Source organism: Myotis daubentonii, chromosome 3 (genome assembly GCF_963259705.1).
Source record: "Myotis daubentonii chromosome 3, mMyoDau2.1, whole genome shotgun sequence".
Taxonomy (NCBI): Eukaryota; Metazoa; Chordata; class Mammalia; order Chiroptera; family Vespertilionidae; genus Myotis; species Myotis daubentonii.
In genome coordinates this window covers 122,770,324-122,791,351 of record NC_081842.1, presented here as the reverse complement: position 1 = coordinate 122,791,351, position 21,028 = coordinate 122,770,324, and the positions used below count along the sequence as shown (strand labels likewise).

Genomic DNA, 21,028 nt, shown 5'->3' with positions numbered 1-21,028 from the left:
ACTAATATTCTTTTAATTCCTTCCTCCATTTTCTATAATTATAAAATTTTTAACTTGTCCTGTCATGGAAAATAGCCTCTAGGATGGGCAGTTGAATGCATACACCCATATATAGGAAATTAGAACTTTTGGAGACTCACTTCCCTGAAAAAACATTCTCAGCAAAGCTCTAACCAGTAGAAATTAGCCAACAACCACATATACAAAGATGGAAAACAATGCTACATGGAGTATAGTATGCCCTATATCAACACCCAATAGTTGATTTAAGAATATATAAGGCCTTGAGGAATAGAATGGACAAATATTCAACCAACATTCCCACATACAGTAAGGCATGCCTGGCATTGTAAAAGAATGCCCTAAGAATTCCTAAGACACCCAGGCTCAGTCAACCTGCAACACAATTCTGAATTATTTCTCTTTTCCCCCTTGGCTATTAAGTGTACTGTATGTTGTCTCTGCAGATTTCCACTTCAACCTTCCATCTGAATACCATATAAAGTCTCTCAATCTCTCACCTCAGCTTTCCTCCTAGCCTCAGGTTCATCTTTCTTTGATTCTTAAATAAACATGAACCCCCCTCAGGGTACCAGCTTCTCAGACCACTCCTTCTTATACAAGGGAAGTCCCTAGTCATTTTAACATGGTGCAAAAGTGCTATGGACCCAGTCTCTGAGATTTAAGCCAAAACCACCCACCTATGATGCTTCAGGTTGGGAAGGAAATATAGGGATCACCTCACCCAAACTTACACATAACAATTGTATATTACCACAAATAATTAGATGATATAGATTAAAATAATAAAAACAACAGCTTTTAAAGGTTTGCATCTTGTGTTAAAGATATCCAACATGAATATAGTAGGCAATCTTCAAAATGGTTTCCAATGGTCTTGATTGTTTGCGTAGTTTACTCACACACTGTCCTAAAGTTGGTATATATGACAACATACAGCTAAAGTAATGCTATGTCACTTTTGATCATTATTTTTTAAAAGTGAGTTCTACATTATATTCTCTCTCTCTCTCTCTCTCTCTCTCTCTCTCTCTCTCTCTCTCTCTCCCTCCCTCCCTCCTTCCCTCCCTCTTTCTCTCTCTCTTACATCATTCACCCTTGAGGAAGCCAGTTGGTGTGATGGAAGGACACTCCTAGAAGCTATGGAGAGGCCTATATGATGAGAGACTTCAGTCCCCAGCCAACATGGAGACCTGCCAAAAGTGCATAATTAAAATACAGCCTTTAGATGAGACAGCAGGCTTGGCCAACGCTTGACTGCAAACTCATGAGAGATTTAAGCCAAAACCACCCAGCTATGATGCTTCAGGATTCCTAGCTCAGAATTAGGAGATAACAAATTATTATTGCTTTAAATTGTTAGGTTTAAAACAGCAGTAATTTTGCCAATATAATAAAGGCTATATATGACAAGCTCACAGATAGCATCATACTCAATGTTGAAAGCTTTACCTATAGGATAAGGAACAAGGTAAGGGTGCCCACTCTTACCACTCTTATCCATCATAGTTCTGGAAGTTTTAGCAAGAAAAACCAGTCAAGAAAAAATGAATTAGCCCAGCTGGTATTGCTTAGTGGTTGAGCATCAACCTATCAATTCCCCATCAGGGCACATGCCCAGGTTGCAGGCTTGATGTGTAGGAGGCAGTCGATCAATTGATCTCTCCCATCATTGATGTTTCTATTCTCTCTCTCCCTCTCCCTTCCTCTGCAAAATCAATTTTTAAAAACCACATACACTTTATTTTAAAACGTTTAAATTAAATAAAAGGAATCAAGGAGCTTCATGGTTGGCGAATAGGTGGAGACGTAGGGAAAGTGGTGTGCTCTTTCTCACATACCTAGCCCTCTGCATCTCTTCTATTTGGCTGCTCCTGAGTTATATCCTTTTATAACAAGATAGTAATATTACGGAAGGAAGATCAACCAGCCTGAGGGTCAACCCCACCAATGAGAAGACCAACAGCAATAAAAGCTCTACTAGAAAAAGAAGGCTCACATACCCCACACAAGAGACATTCCTAGAACACATAGCTCAGGTGATCAGGGAGACTCGGCCATTGAGCCCCACAGGACACCTACTACATAAGACCATCAGACCAAGACTGGGAGACATAGCAGATCTACCTAATACACAGAAACAAATTCAAACAGGCAGCCAAAATGAAGAAACATATAAACATGCCCCAAATGAAAAAGTAGAAGAAATCCCCAGAGAAAAAAAAAGAGAAATGACATGGAGGCAAACAATCTACCCGATGTACAGTTGAAAACACTGATTATTTGGGGTTCAAAAAATGTAGGGGAAGAATCGATTAACTCAGTGAGAAGTTAAACAAAAAGTTAATAAGTATAAAAATATAGAAACCATTAAAAAAACTGTCAAAAAATAATACAATATCTAAAATAAAAATGCACTAGAATAAAGAAGGAACCAGCAGGGGGTTAGGTGAAGCAGAAAACCGAATAAACAATTTGGAATACAAGGTAATAGGAAACACCAATCAGTGAAAAAAAATTATTTTAAATGAGAATAGTTTAAAGGACCTGTGGGCCAACATCAAGTATAACAACATCTGCATCACTGTGGTTCCAGAAAGAAAAGACAGAGAGCAAGGGATTAATAACCTACTTGAAGAAGTAAAGACTGAAAACTTTCTTAACCTGGTAAAAAGAAAAAAAAGACATACATGTCCAGGAAGTGCAAAAAGTACAAAACAATATGAACCCAAAAAATCCACATGAAGAAACATCATAATTAAATTAGCAGAGGTTAAAGACAATGAGATAACCTTAAAAGCAGCAAAAGAAAGACAGTTACCTACAATGTTGCTAGAGCTCCCATAGACTGTCAGCTGATTTTTCAACAAAAATATTTCATGCCAGAAAGGATTGGCACAAAATATTTAAAATATTGAAAAGCAAGAACCTACAACCAAGGCTGATCTACCCAGAAAAGCTGTTAAGCAGAGGTGCAGATCTGCCCAGACCCAAAAAGCAAAAAAGAAGGAAAAAAAGCTAAAGGAGTTCATCACCAACAAGCCAGCATTATAAGAAATGCTAAAAGGACTTCTATAAAAACAAAAAGAAATAAAAAAGAGAAGTATAATTGTAAAGACTAAAATGGCAATAAATATGTCCCTATCAATAACAACTTCAAATCAAAAGACATAGAGCAGCTGAATGGATTTAAAAGATATATATACTAGAGACACACTTCAGAATGAAAGGCATATATGGACTGAAATTAAAAAGGGATAGAAAATGATATTTCATGCAAATGGAGGCCCCAAAAAAGCTGGGGTAGCAATATTTATATCAGACACAATAAACTTTAAAACAAAGGCTATATAAGCAACAAAGAAGGACATTACATGTTGATTAAAAAGATCAATCCAACAAGAAGATATAATCCCCTTAAACATTTATGTACCCAACAAAGGAACACCTAAATATTTAAAAAACAAACATTGATGGAAGTAAAAGAACAGATTGACAGCAATACACTCATAGTGTGGGATTTTTTTTAAACATTTTTTAAAATATATTTTATTGATTTTTACAGAGAGGAAGGGAGAGAGATAGAGAGTTAGAAACATCGATGAGAGAGAAACATTGATCAGCTGCCGCCTGCACATCTCCTACTGGGGATGTGCCCGCAACCCAAGCACATGCCCTTGACCGGAATCGAACCTGGGACCCTTCAGCCCGCAAGCCGGCGCACTATCCACTGAGCTAACCGGTTCCAACCATAGTGTGGGATTTTAATATCCCATTGTCATCAATGGACAGATCTTCCAGACAGAAAATCAACAAAGCAAGAGCAGCCTTAAATGACACACTGATCAAATAGATTTAATGGATATATTTCAGAGCATTTCATCCCAATACAGCAGAATATACATTCTTTGCAAGTGCACATGGGATATCTTCCAGGATAGACCACATGTTAGAACACAAAACAATTGTCAATAAATTTTAAAAGATTGAAGTGATTTCAAGCATCTTATCTGACCACATGGTATGATATTAGAATGCAATTACAAAACAAACAAACAACAAAAACCACACTGAAAAATACACAAACACATGGAGACTAAATAGCGTCTTACTAAATAATCAGTGAGTTAACAATGAAATCAAGAAAGAAATCAAAAGATAATTTGAGACAAATGAAAATGAAAACACCACAATCCCAGTTCTATGGGGCCCATGTGTGGTATTTTGTTATGGCATCCCAAGTGGACTAACATATATGATAAGAACATTTACTTACTTTAAATTTTGCATACCCACAAGCAAGGAATAAAAGTTCCCACTGCTCTATCTCTCCACCAGCATTTGTTTTTATCAGTGTTTTGCATTTTTGCCATTCTAATAGGTGTGTAGTGGTATCTCATTGTTGTTTTATTTTGCAATTTCCTAATGACATATGATGTTAAATCTCTTTTCATGTGACTATTTAACATTGTTTATATTCTTTGGTGAAGTGTCTTTTCCAATTTCTTTCCCATTGTTTTAACTGAGTTGTTTTCTTTAAGTTTTAAGAGTTCTTTCTGTATTTTGGATAACGGTTCTTTCTCAGATGTCTTCTGCAAATATTTTCTCCCAATCTGTGGCTTAAGAGGGTACTTTAAAAAATTTCATGGGCTGTGTTGCTTATAGTGGTGCTGGAGAGGGGGCGCTGAGCTGTTGCACATGAAGTGCAACAGAACAAACTTTACCACCTGAAACTGCTGCTTCAAGTTCAGATCAGGAAAAGAAGAAACCTTGAAACAACCAACAAGACCAAAGAAGAGTACACTTAAGTTGAAGACACAACACTTAATCTGAAACAAGAAGTTTGTGCCTACTCAACAGCTCTGAGAGAGCACTTCCCAACGCTGTTAGTAATCTTTGTTCTCTTCAGTGCTGTACTGTGAGATTGCCTGGTGCAGCAGCAGTTGTATTCTTTATTAGCTTGATAGACCATTTTCTCTCACTCCTTTTTCTTTTTAATACTAGCAACACTCATCCTTTGAAATGTGTGCTGAAGAAGAAGAATCAGCAAATACTACTGAAAGTGCAATATTTGATTATCACTGCGAGATGAGCTTTGATCCAAACCTTTTCCACAACAATAGTACTTCAGCAGCACTGCGTGAAACTGGGGTTATTGAAAAGCTGCTAATCTCTTACGAATTTATTCAATGTTCAGAATGTCAAGCTAGACTTTTCTTCCACTGTTCACAGTAAAATGGCTACCTGCAGGACTTAAAAGTAGGAGATGATGTTGAATTCAAAGTATCATCTGACTAGCGGACTGGGAAACCCATTGCTGTTAAACTGGTAAAGATAAAACAAGAAATCCTCCCTGAAGACCAAATGAATGGACAAGAAGTGTTTTATCTGACTTACATCCCTGAAGACTTGGAAGGGAACATTCAGCTGGAAAACGGAGATAAAATAAAAATTTTAATCGATAACAATAAACATACTGATGCTGTAAGTGCTTGAAACATTATTCCATTGAAAAATAAACAAGCCTGCTGTCAAGGAGTACTTTGTGCCATGAAGGAGGCATTTGGCTTTATTGAAAGAGGTGATGCTGTGAAAGAGATATCTCTCACTATAGTGAATTTAAGGGTGACTTAGGGGCCTTACAGCCTGGAGATGAGGTGGAATTCACAATCAAGGACAGAAATGGTCAAAAAATTGCAGCACATCTCAGACGATTGCCTCAAGGAACAGTCATTTTCAAAATATCAGCTTTGAACATTTTGAAGGAACTGTAACCAAAATTATCCCCAAAGTAACAGTAAAAATCAGAATGACCCATTGCCAGGATGCATTAAAGTTAACTTTGTGATTCCTAAAGAACTTCCGTTTGGAGATAAAGATACAAAATTCAAGGTAACCCTGTTGGAAGGCAACCATGTTAACTTTACTATTTCAACAGATTGACATGACAAATTAGAATGAGCAACCAACATAGAAGTTCTATCAAATACATTTCAGTTCACTAATGAAGTCAAAGAAATTGATGTGATTGCTGCCATGAGAGATGGTTTTGGTTTCTTCAAGTGTGTGGATCCTGATATATGTTCTTCCACTATAGTGAAATTCTGGATGGGAACCAGCTCCATACTGCAGATGAAGTAAAGTTTACTGTGGTTCCTGATATGCTCTCTGCCCAAAGAAACCATGCTATTAGAATTTTAAAAAACTTCACAAGGGCATGGTTTCATTCCATTTCCATTCAAATCATCATTTTCTGGGCACTATAGAAAAAGAAGCCACTTTTTCCATTTCTAAAACCACTAGCCAAAATAAAGGCAAGGAAATGGAGACTGAGGATGGTATTATTGCTTATGATGACTGTGGGGTGAAATTGACTATTATTTTTCAAGCCAAGGATGTGGATGGATCTACTTCTCCTCAAATAGGAGATAAGGTTGAATTTAGTATTAGTGACAAACAGAGGCCTGGACAGCAGACTGTAACCTGTGTGCAACTTTTAGATCATAATTCTAACTCCAAGAGGCTCTTAGGTTATGTGGCAATTCCGAAGGATACTTTTGGATTTATTGAAATAGCCAATCATGATAAGGACATATTTTTCCATTACAGTGAGTTCTCTGGTGATGCTGATAGCCTAGAACTGGGGGACATGGTCAAGTACAACCGGTCCAAAGGCAAAAGCAACAAAGTCAGTGCAGAAAAAGTCAACAAAACACATTGGTGAATGGCCTTACTGAAGAAGCAGATCCTACATCTACTCTGGTAAAGTCATTCACCCTTTGAGAAGTGTTGATCCAACACAGACTGAGTACCAAAGAATGATTGAGACTGTGAGAAAGGGGGTATGAAAGGTAAGGTCTATCCATCTGGCATAGTTGGAATGGCCAACAAAGGAGATTGCCTGCAGACAGAGAAGAGTGTAAAATTCCAATTGTGTGTCCTAGGCCAAAATGCACAGTCTATGGCTTACAACATCACACCTCTGTGTAGGGCCACTGTGGAGTGTGTGAAAAATCAGTTTGGCTTCATTAACTATGAAGTAGGAGATAGCAAGAAGCTCTTTTTCCATGTGAAAGATGTTCAGGATGGCATTGAGCTACAGGCTGGAGATGAGGTGATTCTTAATCAGCACGCTGGCAAGTGCAGTGTTTGTAATGTTTGGCGAGTCTGCGAGGGCCCCAAGGCTGTTGCAGCTTCACTACCTGATAGGTTGGTCCATCGCTTGAGAAACATCACCCTGGATAATGCCAGTGCTCCTGGCCTAATGGTTCTTCCTCAGCCAAAGGGACCAGATAACTCAATGGGACTTGGTGTAGAAAGAAAGATCTGTCCGGCTGTTGTCATTGACTAACCATATCCACAAAGCACATCATTAATCCACGATGATCAAGTTGGGAGGATTCTGGTGAAAGGGAGGATTTTTCATTCCTCTCCAAAATCTGGAATACTTATTCTATTGAGCTACTATACCAGTTTTAACACCTTCCTCGTATTATGTTTAAAATAAATGAATACATTTAAAAAAAACATTTTAAAATTATGCACAGTTGCAGCCTGGAAAATTTAAGGTGGTGCCTTGTAGCATCAAATTTAGGAGCTTTGTCTGGTGCATTTAAGGCAACTGGTAATTACAAATTCCACTTTTGCCATGTGAGTGAAAAATATAGACTGTTACCTTGTTGACCGTATGAAATTCTGCACTTGATATTTAGCATACTAGAGGCCCAGTGCATGAAATTCATGCACAGGTAGAGTCCTTAGGCTTGGCTGGTGATCGGGGCCAATTGGGGCCTTCCTCCCCTGGCTGCCAGCTGCCAGCCAGGGCATTTCTTCATTCAATACAGCCCCCTGGTGGTCAGCACACATCATAGTGAGTGGTCAAACTCCTGGTTAGTTAAACTCCAGAGGGGACAATTTGCATATTAGCATTTTATTATATAGGATATTCTACCTCCATTAATTCCGGCAAGATGTCCTGCCTTAGCACTCAGTTGCATTCTTTTCTTTTTCTTTCCTGTTCATTATGTTTTAATTCTAAGGACCACATAAGGGTAGACTATATTAAAACATTTTTTTAATTAGTATAGGCCCGTGGTCGGCAAACTGCTGCTCATGAGCCACATGCAGCTCTTTGGCCCCTTGAATGTGGCTCTTCCACAAAATACCATGTGCGGGCATGCACGTACAGTGCGATTGAAACTTCATGGCCCATCGCAGAAGTCAGTATTTTGTGGAAGAGCCAGTATTTTGTGGAAGAGCCACACTCAAGGGGCCAAAGAGCCACATGTGGCTCGTGAGCCGCAGTTTGCCAAGCCACAGTTTGCCAACCACTGGTATAGGCAAACCATTTTTTTAAGTTGATGGCCAAATGTTAAAATGTTATTTTTCATATCATTTATAATTTTGTCACAGTCCACTTACATGAATTTTGGTTAGAATTTCAATGAAAGTTATTTTCCAAAGTAATTTGTCCCGCCTGAAATGGGGTGGGAAGTAAATTTGCTACAATTTGGTACAGATTTTCATGCAAATGAGGTGTGCAAGCAGTGTGCTAATTTACATGTCTTTAAACAAAGATGAATGCACAAACTTGCTGCTGCTTAGAACACTGCAGTGTCTAGGATCCAGTTTCTTTTACTGATTTTAAACAAAACAAACAAACAAATAAAAAAATTGTGCCTGACCAAAAAAAAATTCATGTAGGTTTTTAGAATGAAAATATAAGTCACATACAACAAAAGTCACTCTTATAAAGTGTAAATTTGCAATGGATTTAGTATATTTACAGAATAGTGTAATGATCACTACTATCTAATTCCAAGACATTTTCATCATTCCAAAACAACCCCCCTACCCAGTAGCAGTCACTCTCCACTTCCCCTCCCCTCATATCCTGAAAACCACTCACGTACTTTCTAATTTTATGCATTCTGAACAGTTCACAGACTGGAATCATGCAGTATGTGGCCTTTTGTGACTTCTCTCACTTAGCATAGTTACATTTTCAAGGTTCACCCATGTTGTAGCATATATTAGTACTTAATTTCACATTTTACTTAGCTAGTCATCCATGATGAGTATTATTTGGGTTGTTTCACTTTTTTAGCTATTACAAATCATGCTGCTATGAATTTTCGTGTACAAGTGTTTGTGTGGGTATATGTTTTCAAATCTTTTGGGCATATACCTAAAAGTAGAATTTCTAAGTCCTTTGGTAATGCTAACTTTTTGAGAAACTGACAAGCCACTTTTTAAACTATCTGCACCATTCTACATTCCTACAAGCAACCTATGAGTGTTCCATATACTGTACATCCTCACCCACTTATTATTGACCATACTTATTATTATGGCTATCTCAGTGGGTGGGAAATGATATCTCCAAATTATGTTTTTTATTTCTATTTTCTTGATGGTAATGATGTTGGACATCTTTTATTGAGCTTATTGGCCATTTGTATATCATTCTTGGAGAACATCTCTTCAGATCCTTTCACATTTTTAATTGGGTTATTTTTTTTTTATTGTTGAACTATAGGATGTCTTTATATATTCTTGATACATTTCCCTTATCAGATATGTGATTTGCAAATATCTTGTCCCATTTTTGGCTTGTCTGTTCACTTACATAAAGGTGTCTTGGCAAGCACAGAAATTATGATTTTGATGGAGTCCAACTTATTTTTTTCTTCTTTCATTGCTTGTGCTTTTTCAAAGGTGAAATTCACCTTCTTTTACAATTTTTCTTATCTGCAAATCTTTTTATTATTTTTTTCTTGTACATCATGGGTGTCATGGGTTGCTTAATATTTCTGCCCATTTTACTAATTTCATGTGCCATTGGAACTGCAGTTTTTAATTAAACAATTAACTTCACCTTAGTGAAAATAAACAGGTTAAGCTATTTCCTTCTTTGGCAAGAGTCAAAAGTCTTGAGCCATGGAGCACCGCAGGTCCCTGAGCTGGAAACGGCATCTGTGAGAAACTGTGTCCTCCTGTCGGTGGCATTTTAGGGAGGAGGGTGCTTCCTGCCTAGTGAAGCTCTCATCGAGTTTCAGTCCAAATAAAGCTGAGAGAGTTTACAGCTTGTGAGGGTGGAGGGCAGGGCATTCGTGATGAGAGTCGTTCCATACATTTGTTTTTTCTAGTACTAGGCTTGCCAATCAAAGAAGAAGCGAGCTCATGCTTAACCCAGCATAGACTAAACAGCCAGGGGACTGGGGATGGGAATTTGCTTACAAAGGAATTTCCTGCATGGTTTGGAGGTCAATGGCCGTGAAAAAAGTTCGTTGAAGGGCTTAATCTATGACTCAACATATGTTCATGAATGTAAAGTCCCACCTTTACATCTAAAGACTGTAAGCAGGGTGGCCAGAGAGGGAGTTTACACTTAACCCAAGCAAAACATCACTCTATACGGGATGCCTCATGTCCACCTCCTGCACAGAAATAAAACTAGGTCACGTTCCCAATTCTTTAGGGCTAGATCTTTTAAATTTTAAAGAAGTCACATACCACAGCATGGTACCTAGATAGAATAGACTAGAATTTTCCTATTCTAATTACTTAGTGAGTTTTGAACATTGAAATGAATTGCAGCAGAATGGTTTAAGCAGAATTTAGTTCTTACGATTACTCTGCCAGTGAATATAATCAGTGATCCAAAGTTCATTTCTCATAGTACTGAAATAAATTGTCACAGAAAATAGGTCATAATTACCAAAGTTATTCTATATTAAGGCATGAGAAATGTTGGGGAAGAAACACTGAAAATTATATTTCTGACTTTGAAAGATTTGGAATAAAGGAAAAGCTCTAATTAGGAGGAATAACTCCCAAGAGTAATTAATTAGAACATATAATTATACTCCACCAATACTAGAGTAAAGAACAGTGATGATTACATAATCCAGGGATTTTTTTAAGTATCATAAAACCAATATGCCAGGGAAAATGAAAGTTCAGGTTATTCAACAATAATAATGAATAAAGAAATAACACAAAACACATCATATGGTGGGGGAGAGGGCTGGCATGCACGATTTGAACTTGAGTTTGTCCCAGCCACTCCCCTCCCCTAGGTTCAAACACTCCACTTGGACCCTATGGGAGGTCTTTAAAGCACCTTCCTCTGGAGGGCCTTTTGCAGCCCTGCCAAGCTGAGGTGGTTATTTTCCTCTCTGATCTGGGACCACCCTGGGCATATCCCTAATGGATGTTTGCTGTACCATGTAATGACTCTGGAATGTCCTGTTCACCTCCCCTACAAGACACTGAGCTCCTAGAAGTCAAGAGCAGTGCTGTTCTCACCTCTGTATTCTAATGACCTAGGAAGAAACCTAGAAAAGAATTGTTACTGAATGAGTAAATAAATAAATGTGCCAGAAACCAATTCCAGCATGTCATAATTTTAAGAGTTTCATCAAAAGGTTGATGCGACTTGGGGACTCAACAGGGTTGAGTCACACATGTAGTCACCTGTTGGGAATGGCTGAAGGGATTTCCCAAACCTGAATAGGAAACTGATTATGGCTGCCAGGCAGTTAAAAGTCATCTTAATCTACATGTTATTGCCTCCTACTGGTCAAACACCTGAACAGCCTTAGGCTATTCCCCAAACTGACAATGCCTCTGTACCCTTTGAAGCCTCACCCTTTGAAGTGTATTATCTCCACCTTGCCTTAGGACAAATTGTGTTAATAAAAGCAAGGGTCCTAGACAAAGAGGCACTTTTCAGTTCCTTTAGCTGAAGGTCCTCTGACCCCCAATGCCTTTCAAAATTATATCTCGTCTCAGGACTCTTTATTAGTCTCTAGATTTCTATGTCCTTTTCCAGATTCCTGAACCCTTCTTGATGCTGGGACATGAACCCCGGCAAAATGCATCTCACTTAAATTGACTAATGAGTTTGCTGACCACTGTTCTAGATTAATTAAGGAAAGATGGAAAGATGTAATATTCATAGTGATAGCTTCATTTATAGTCAATAGAGCCAAATATCAACAGTACAACGATTGAGATTTCTTTTGAGAGCCAAATTTTTTAAGCTTAAACTATATAGGTAGGTACATTGTTATTAACTTAATTAGGGTACTCCTAAGGCTTAGGAAGAGCCACACTCAAGGGGCCAAAGAGCCGCATGTGGCTCACGAGCTGCAGTTTGCCAACCAGGGATCTAGAAAATCCAATGTTGCTTTACACATGACTGAAACATAGTACATATAGGAAGTAATCTCTTCTACTGTAGAGTTTAGTAAAACTGTTTTGTTAAATTAATCAGGGAAACAAATATAATGAATTAAAGTGAATACATCACAGAATGTAAAGTAAAATATTAACCAAAGAACTTATATGCATATATGTGCATAGCCCATGGACACAGACAATAGTGGGGTGAAGGCCTTGAGTGGGGCAAAAGCTGGGTGGAGGGGGGATTGGGGAGATGGGGGACATCTATAATACTGTCAACAATAAAAAATAAAGTAAAAAACTATTTACTATTTTTACTCTAAACATCATTTCAATATATTCGAGTGCATAGCATCAGGTGCTAAGCACAGGTTCTTTGGGTCTGTGCTGAGTGACTTGTAATTAACTCTATTTGTATTGAAAATCTTGAAAACAATGTATTTTTTTTCAGAGCTCCTGATACTACCAATCTGCTGAGCAAATACTTTTCTAGTAAGTAATTGAGGCAAATTTCAACCAGGTTCTTCAAAATCATCACAAATTAGGGTGACCTAAATCAACCATTTAGTATTACTTAGAAAATATCAGGAAGAGCTGGTTTCTAGGAAATAATTAATGACAGGAACTATTTAATGACAAATAATTTTGTATTAATTTATTTTGTGTTTTACTCTTTTTTTGGTTTGTTTTATTTGAAATGAGACAAACGTTTCTGTAACATATCTTTGAACTTTTAAAACAACATATAGCCTTCTTTGGAAAGAAAATTATTTTAACTGAATCAGCCATCTCTGGATCCAAAAATTTAAAAACTCCAACAGACTCAGCTTAGCATGATTTGCTCTGAAGAACATATTTTTCAACCACTACATTAAAACTCTTGCTATGTGAAGTAGTGAAGTTCAGTAAGAAAGTTAATATCCCAAGCCTACCACAAATCACGGTCAGAGTGTATTATGTTAATGTCTATCATTCAATCCCTAATATGATGGACCCCAAAAGCTTTAGATTCAAGGCCAGGTCCTTCCATTACTAATGTGCACTCTTACACAAGTCACTTCTCTTTGAGCTTTAGCTCCTAACCTGCAAAATGAACATCAATACCTTCTATGATGTAGGTGGAAATATTTGTTTAGTGCCTAATATCCAGTAATATTCTAGGTTCATATTCCCAAAATTAGTCTTATCATAGCAATTGCCTGGAGCACTTATTTTGTGCAAAAATAAAAAAATTAAAAAGCTTGGGGGTCCTACCTCCAGTCTTTTGCATCTGAATTTCCAGGAGAAAACCATAGTAATCAGTTTAATTAACTAGCACCCCAAATGATTCTTCTGGTAGAAGTTTGAGAAACTGTGCTAAAGGGTTCACTAATTTATTCTCTGAATCTTTGAGCTTGGGTTGTTTTGTTTTGTTTGTTTTTAGATCCCACATATGAATGAAATCATATGGTATTTGTCCTTCTCGATCTGAATTATTTCACTTAGAACAATGCCTTCAAGGTTCATCTATTTGATCACAAATGTCAGGATTCCATTCTTTCTTAAGGCTGAATAATGTTTTATTGTATACTAGAAGCCCAGTGCATGAAAATTCGTGCACTCAGGGGTGTCCCTCAGCCTAGCCTGAGCCCTCTTGCAGCCTAGGACCCCTTGGGGATGTCCACCTGCTAGCTTAGGCCTGCTCCCCAGGGGAATCAGGCCTAAGCTGGCAGTCAGACATCCCTCTGGCAGCCAGGGAGCCCTTGGGGGAAGTCTGACTAACAGCTTAGGGCCTAAGCCACAGTGGACATCCTTAGCATTGCCAAGGAGGCAGGAGAGGTTCCCACCACTGCCACAGAGCTCACAGAAGTCAGCCCTAGTTATGGCTGAGAGGAGCTCCCTCTGTGGGAACGCACTGACCACCAGGGGGCAGCTTATGCATTGAGCGTCTGCCCCCTGGTGGTCAGTGCATGTGATAGTGACCAGTCGTTCCTGGTTGTTCTGCCATTATGGTCAATTTGCATATTACCCTTTTATTATATAGGAATAGAGGCCTGGTGCACAAAATTTGTGCATGGGGGGCTCCCTCAGCCTGGCCTGCACCCTCCTGCAATCTGGACTGCTGGCTCCTAATAGCTCGCCTGCCTGCCTCATCACCCCTAACTGCCTCTGCTTTCCAGCCTGATTGCCCCCTAACTGCCCCCCTGCCAGCCTGGCCACACCCTAACTGCTCCCTTGATGGCCTGGCCACCCCCTAACTGCTCCCCTGCCAGCCTAGCTGCCCCCTAACTGCTCCCCTGCTGCCCTGGTTGCCCCCTAACTGCTCCCCTGCTGGCCTAATTGCCTCTAACCACATCTGCCTCGGCCCCTGCCACCGTGGCTTTGTCTGGAAGGATGTCCAGAAGATGTCCGGTCTAATTAGCATATTACCCTTTTATTAGTATAGATACTGTATATATCACTTTTTCCTTATCCATTCATCTACCAATGGACACTTAGGTTGTTTCCATATCTTGGCTATTATAAATAATGCTGAAATAAACATGGAGGGGGACATATAATATTTCGAATTAAAGTTTTTATTTCTTTAGAGAAATATCCAGAAGTGGAATTGTTGGATCATGTTAGTCCTATTATTAATTTTTTTTAGAAACTCCCATATTTTTTTCCATAGTAGCTGTACCAATTGACATTCTCACCAATAATGTCCCAAGGATTCCCTTTTCTCCACATCCTCACCAACACTTGTTAATTCTTGTCTTTTTAAAAAAATATATAATAGTTATGCTGACAGGTGTGAGGTAATATCTCATTGTGGTTTTGATTTGCATATCCCTGGTGATTGGTGATGTTAAGCATTTTTTCATGTGCCTGTTGGCCATCTGTATGCCTTCTTTGGAAAAATATCTATTCAGATCCTTTGCCCATTTAAAAAATTGGATTGCTTTATTTTTTTTCTTTTGAGTTTCTTTATATTTTGGATATTAACCCCTTATGAGATATATGAGTTGCAAATATTTTTCCCATTTAGTAACTTGCATTTTTATTTTATTGGTGATTTCCTTTACTGTGCAGAAGCTTTTTATTCTTATTCATTCATTTTTTCAAGCAACAACAGCATCAAAGGATTCTTTAACGAAAGCTCTTCTTGTGATAATTGATGTTATAAACTTTTATTATAATAATATTTAGATTTCACATATTGCAAATAGTACCTCACCTTTACATCAATTGTTTAAAATGATTTACCTCTATAGGGTCAATTTTCAATGAACTGATTTGGAAAAGGTTTCTTTTTTATTTTTTTACTAGGGGCCCGGTGCACGAAATTCGTGCACTGGGTGTGTGTGGGGGGGGGAGTGTCCCTCAGCCCAGCCTGCCCCCTCTCACATACTGGGAGCCCTCAGGTGTTGACACCCATCACCCTCCAATCGCAGGATCGGCCCCTTGCCCAGGCCTGACGCCTCTGACAGAGGTTTCAGGCCTGGGCAGGGGACCCTCATTTCCCCCCATCACTGGTTCTGCCCCCATCACCCTCTGATCACCTGATCGGCCCCTTGCCGAGGTCTGATGCCTCAGCCAGAGGCGTAGCCCCCCATCACCCTCTGATCACCTGATCGGCCCCTTGCCCAGGCCTGACGCCTCCGCCAGAGGTGTCAGGCTTGGACAGGGGACTCTCATCTCCCCCCGATCACTGGCTCTGGCCCCCGCCCAGGCCTGAGGCCTCTGGCCCAGGAATCATGCCTGGGCAGGGGACCCCCATCTCCCTCTGATCGCTTGCTCCACCCCCCGCCCAAGCCTGACGCCTCTGACCCAGGCTTCAGGCCTGGGCAAGGGGACCATTATATCCCCCCAATCCCTGGCTCAGCCCCCCGCCCAGGCCTGATGCCTCGGCCAGAGGAGTTGACCCTCATCACCCTCCGATCACCAATAACCGGATCGGCCCCTTGCCCAGGCCTGAGGCCTCCGGCAGAGGTGTCAGGCCTGGGCAGGGGACCCCCAGCTCCCCGCGGTTGCAGGCTCCGCCCCTGCCCAGGCCTAACGCCTCTGGCTGAGGCATCCGGCTCGGGCAGTGGGGACCCGCAGCTGCAGTGGCCCCGCGATCATGGGCTCCGCTTTAGGCCCAGGCAAGGGACCCCTAGCTCCCGGGACTGCCAGCTTCGACCGTGCCCAGCTCCCATCGCTGGCTCCACCCCTAGTTCCTGCTATCACTGGCCAGGGCGGAAAAGGCGCCTGATTCTCCGATCATGGCTGGGGGGCAGGGCAAAGGCGGCCCCAGGGCCGCCTTTGCCCTGCCCCCCAGCTCTTAGCTCCCCCCTGGGTTTCTGATCACTGTCAGTGGCAGGGGGCTTCTTCCTGCTTTCCCTTTTGCCTCCCTGCATTGTGCCTACATATGCAAATTAACCGCCATCTTGTTGGCAGTTAACTGCCAATCTTAGTTGGCAGTTAACTGCCAATCATAGTTGGCAGTTAATTTGCATATAGCCCTGATTAGCCAATGAAAAGAGTATCGTCGTACGCCAATTACCATTTTTCTCTTTTATTAGATAGGATTTTTCAAACACAGTTTACATTCAATACCATTCTGCACCCATTTCAGATGTACGACAAAGTGGCTGGAAAACCATACACTCCACAGAGTGGTCCCCCTGCTGCCCCAAGCACCTACCTGGCCCCATATCCCATTATTTTGACATCATTGACTATATTCTCCATGCTGCAATCCATAACTCTATAGCTATTCTGCAACTGTCAATTTGCACAGCTTAATCTCTTCACCTTTTTCACCCAGCACCACAACCCCCTCCTTTCTGTCAGTCGGTGCTCTATCCATGATTCTGTTTCTATTTTGGTTGGTTGTTTGTCTTGTTCATTAGATTCCACATATAAGTGAAATCATTTGGTATTTGTCTTTCGCTGTCTGGCTTATTTCACTTAGCGTAATACACTCTAGGTCCATCCATACTGTCATAAAAGGTTAAATTTTCTTATTTTTTTACGGCCAAGTAGTATTCCATTGTGTAAAAGTACCACAGTTATTTTTATTCACTCATCTGCTGATGGGTACTTCAGTTACTTCCAAATCTTGGGTATTGTAAATAACACTGCAATAAACATAGGCGTGTATATATTCTTTTGAATTAGTGTTTTGGGTTTCTTCAGATATTTTCCCCAAAAATAGAATTGCTGGGTTATAAGGCAGTTACATTTTTAATTATTTGAGTAACCTCCCACACTATTTTCCATAATGGCTGTACCAATTTGTGCAGAAGTTTTGAGATTGAATGAGTCCCACTTATTAATTTTTTATTTTTTTATCTTTGCTATTAGAATCAGAACAACAACAACAAAAATTATCACCAAGACCAATGCCAAGGAGCTAACTGCCTACATAGTTTTCTAAGAATTTTATGGTTTCAGGTCTTATAATCAAGTCTAACACATGTTTAGTTAATTTTTGTGTATTGTGCAAGATATTAGCTTAGTCTCTTCTCTCTCTCTCTCTCTCTCTCTCTCTCTCTCTCTCTCTCTCTCTCTCTTGCTGCTGCCAATTTCCCAACACAATTTATTGGAGACACTATCCTTTCTTCAGTGTATACTGTTGCCTCCTTTGTTATAAATTAATTTACCATTTATGCATGTTATTTCTGAGGTTTCTATTCTGTCCCATTGATCTGTGTGTCCATTTTTATGCCAATACCATACTATTTTGATTACTATATCTGAAATATAGTTTGAAATCAGGAAGTATAATTCCTCCAGCTTTTTCCTTCTTTCTTAAGATTGCTTTAACTATTTGGGGTCTTTTGTGATTCCATAAAATTTAGGGTTATTTGTTATATTTCTCTAGAAAATGTCATTGAAATTTTGATAGAGATTGCACTGAATCTGTAGATTCCTTTGGGTATTATGGACATTTATACAATATTAATTCTTTCAGTCCCTGAGCACACAATATCTTTCCATTTATTTGTCTTTTTCAATTTCTTTCAATAATGTCTTACAGTTTTTACAGTGCAAATCTTTCACCTCCTTGGTTAAATTTATTCCTAGGTTTTTTTTATAATTGTAGATGCAACTATAAATATAACTATTTTCTTTATCTTTTTAATATTTCATTGTTAGTGTATAGAAACACAACAGAATTTTGTATATTGATTTTGTATCCTGAAACTTTAATTACTTCATATTTTTTAGTTCTAACATAATAAACAGTGAAGTATTAGGAATATATATATACATATATATATACATATACATATATATATATATATATACATATACATATATATATATATATATATATACTAGTATATACACAATGTGCAAATAGTGACAGTTTTACTTTTTTTCTTTATAATTTTGATACTTTATTTTTTCTTGCCCAATTGCTCTGGCTAGGAGTTCCAATGTTATGTTGCATAAAAGTGGCAAGAGTGGGCATTCTTGTCTTGTTCCTGATCTTAGAGAAAAGCTTTTAGCTAAAAAAAAAACACACAGAAAAGCTTTTAGCTTATAATCAAAGTATAATGCTACCTGTGGGCTTGTCATATATGGCTTTTACTTTATTATGTTTCAACTAGAGGCCTAATGCATGAAATTCATGCAAGAGTAGGCCTTCCTTCCCCCAGCTGCTGGCACTGACTTCCATCTGGCACCTGAGACTCGGGCATCCCTCAAAGATCCGGCTTCATCCAGAAGTTCATCTGGAAGGACATCTGGTCTAATTAGCATATTATACTTTTATTATCATAGATATACTAGAGGCCCGGTGCACAAAATTTGTGCACAGGGGGTTGTCCCTCAGTCCAGCCTGCACCCTCTCCAATCTGGAACCCCTCAGGGGATGTCTGAAACTGGCAGTTGGACATCCCTCCCACAATCTGGGACTGCTGGCTCCTAACCACTCACCTGCCTGCCAGCTCAACCACCTCCAACTGCCCTCCCCTGCTGGCCCAATGGCCCCCAACTGTCTTTACCTCCTGCCTGATCGCCCCCAACTGCCCTCCCCTGCAGGCCTGGTCACCCCAAACTGCCCTCCCCAGCAGGCCTGGTTGCCCCCAACTGCTCTACCCGCTGGCCTGTTTGCCCCCAACTTCCCTCCCCAGCAGGCCTGGTTGCCCCCAACTGTCCTACCCGCTGGCCTGTTTGCCCCCAACTGCCCTCTGCTGCCCACCTGATCACCCACAACTGCCCTCCCCTGCCAGCCATCTTGTGGCAGCAATCTTGTGATAGCCATCTTGTAATGATGTGAGGTTGTTGTGCTAGGGCAGTGATGGCAAACCTTTTGAGCTTGGCATGTCAGCATTTTGAAAAACCCTAACTTAACTCTGGTGCCATGTCACATATAGAAATTTTTTGATATTTGCCACCATAGTAAAACAAAGACATGTTTCTGATATTTATTTTATATATTTAAATGCCATTTAACAAAGAAAAATCAACCAAAAAAAATGAGTTCGCGTGTCACCTCTGACATGTGTGTCATAGGTTTGCCATCACTGTGCTAGGGCATGAGGGCCACCTAGGCTTTTATTAGTATAGATTTCATGTATTCCTACTTGATGAGAAATTTTATAATATAAACATTGAATTTTTTTCAAATGCTTTTTCTGTATCTACTGAGATGATTATATGATTTTTATTTCTAATTTTCTTAATATGATTTCATTTATAGATGCTGACCCATTCTTGAATCATGGGAAAAAATCCAACTTGATTATGCTGTATCATCCTTTTAATGTATTTTTGAATTATTTGCTGACTTTTTATTGAGGATTTTTGCATTTATGTTTATCAAGAATATAGCCTTGTAATTTTTTTTTTCTTGTGGTTTCATTGTCTAGTTTTGGTATCAGGATAATGCTGACCTACAATGAGTTTGGACACATTTCCTGTCTCTTCAGATTTTTGCAAGAATTTTAAAAAGATTGGTATTAATTGCTCTTTAAATGTTTGGTAGAAACCATCTGTTCATGGATTTTGTTTGTTGGGAGATTTTTAACAACTATTTAATCTCCTTGCCAGTAATTGGTCAAAACAGATTTTCGATTATTTTATGATTCACTCTTAGAAGGTTATATGTTTCTAGGAATTTAGCTATTTCTTCTAGGTTTTCAATTGATCAGAGTAATTTTTTATTATTCTTGGTGTTTCTACGGTATTAGTTGTAATGTCTCCATTTTTATTTTTTATCTTGTTTGAGCCCTCTCTTTTTATCTTGATTAGTATAGCTTAAAAGTTTTTCATAGTTTTTAAAATATACTTTTATTGATTTTAGAGAGGAAGGGAGATGTAGAGAGAGATAGAAACATCAACAATGAGATGAATCATTGATCAGCTGCCTCCTATATGTCCCACACTAGGGATCAAGCCTGCAATCCAGGCATGTGGGAATTGAATCAGGGACTTCATGTTTCACAGGCTGATGCTCAATCACTGAGCCACGCTGGCTAGGGTGTCATATTTTTTTTATCTTTTCAAAGAACCAGATCTCAGTTTTATTGAACTTTTCTACTTTCTTTTTAGTCTCTATTTCATTTACTTCTGTTCCAATCTTTGTTTTTTCCTTCCACCTAGTGACTTGGGGCTTCATTTGCTTTTGTAGTTCCTTGAGGTTAAAGTTAGATTGTTAATTTGAGATTTTTTCTGGTTTCTTGAGATAGGCATGTATTGCCATGAACTTCCTTCTTAGAACTTTTATTGTATCCCATAAATTTTGGTATGTTGCAGTTTCATTTTCATTCATGTCAAAGGCATTTCTTATTTCTCCTTTGATTGCTTCATAAAACCATTGATTGTTCATTATCACTTTGTTTAACATCCACATATTTGTGAT

General features: G+C 39.2%; 1 pseudogene; it reads left to right on the top strand.

The window, feature by feature from the left end:
• The first annotated feature begins 4,676 nt into the window (after positions 1-4,676).
• On the top strand, positions 4,677-7,428 carry LOC132230643 (cold shock domain-containing protein E1-like; annotated as a pseudogene).
• Positions 7,429-21,028: the final 13,600 nt, after the last annotated feature.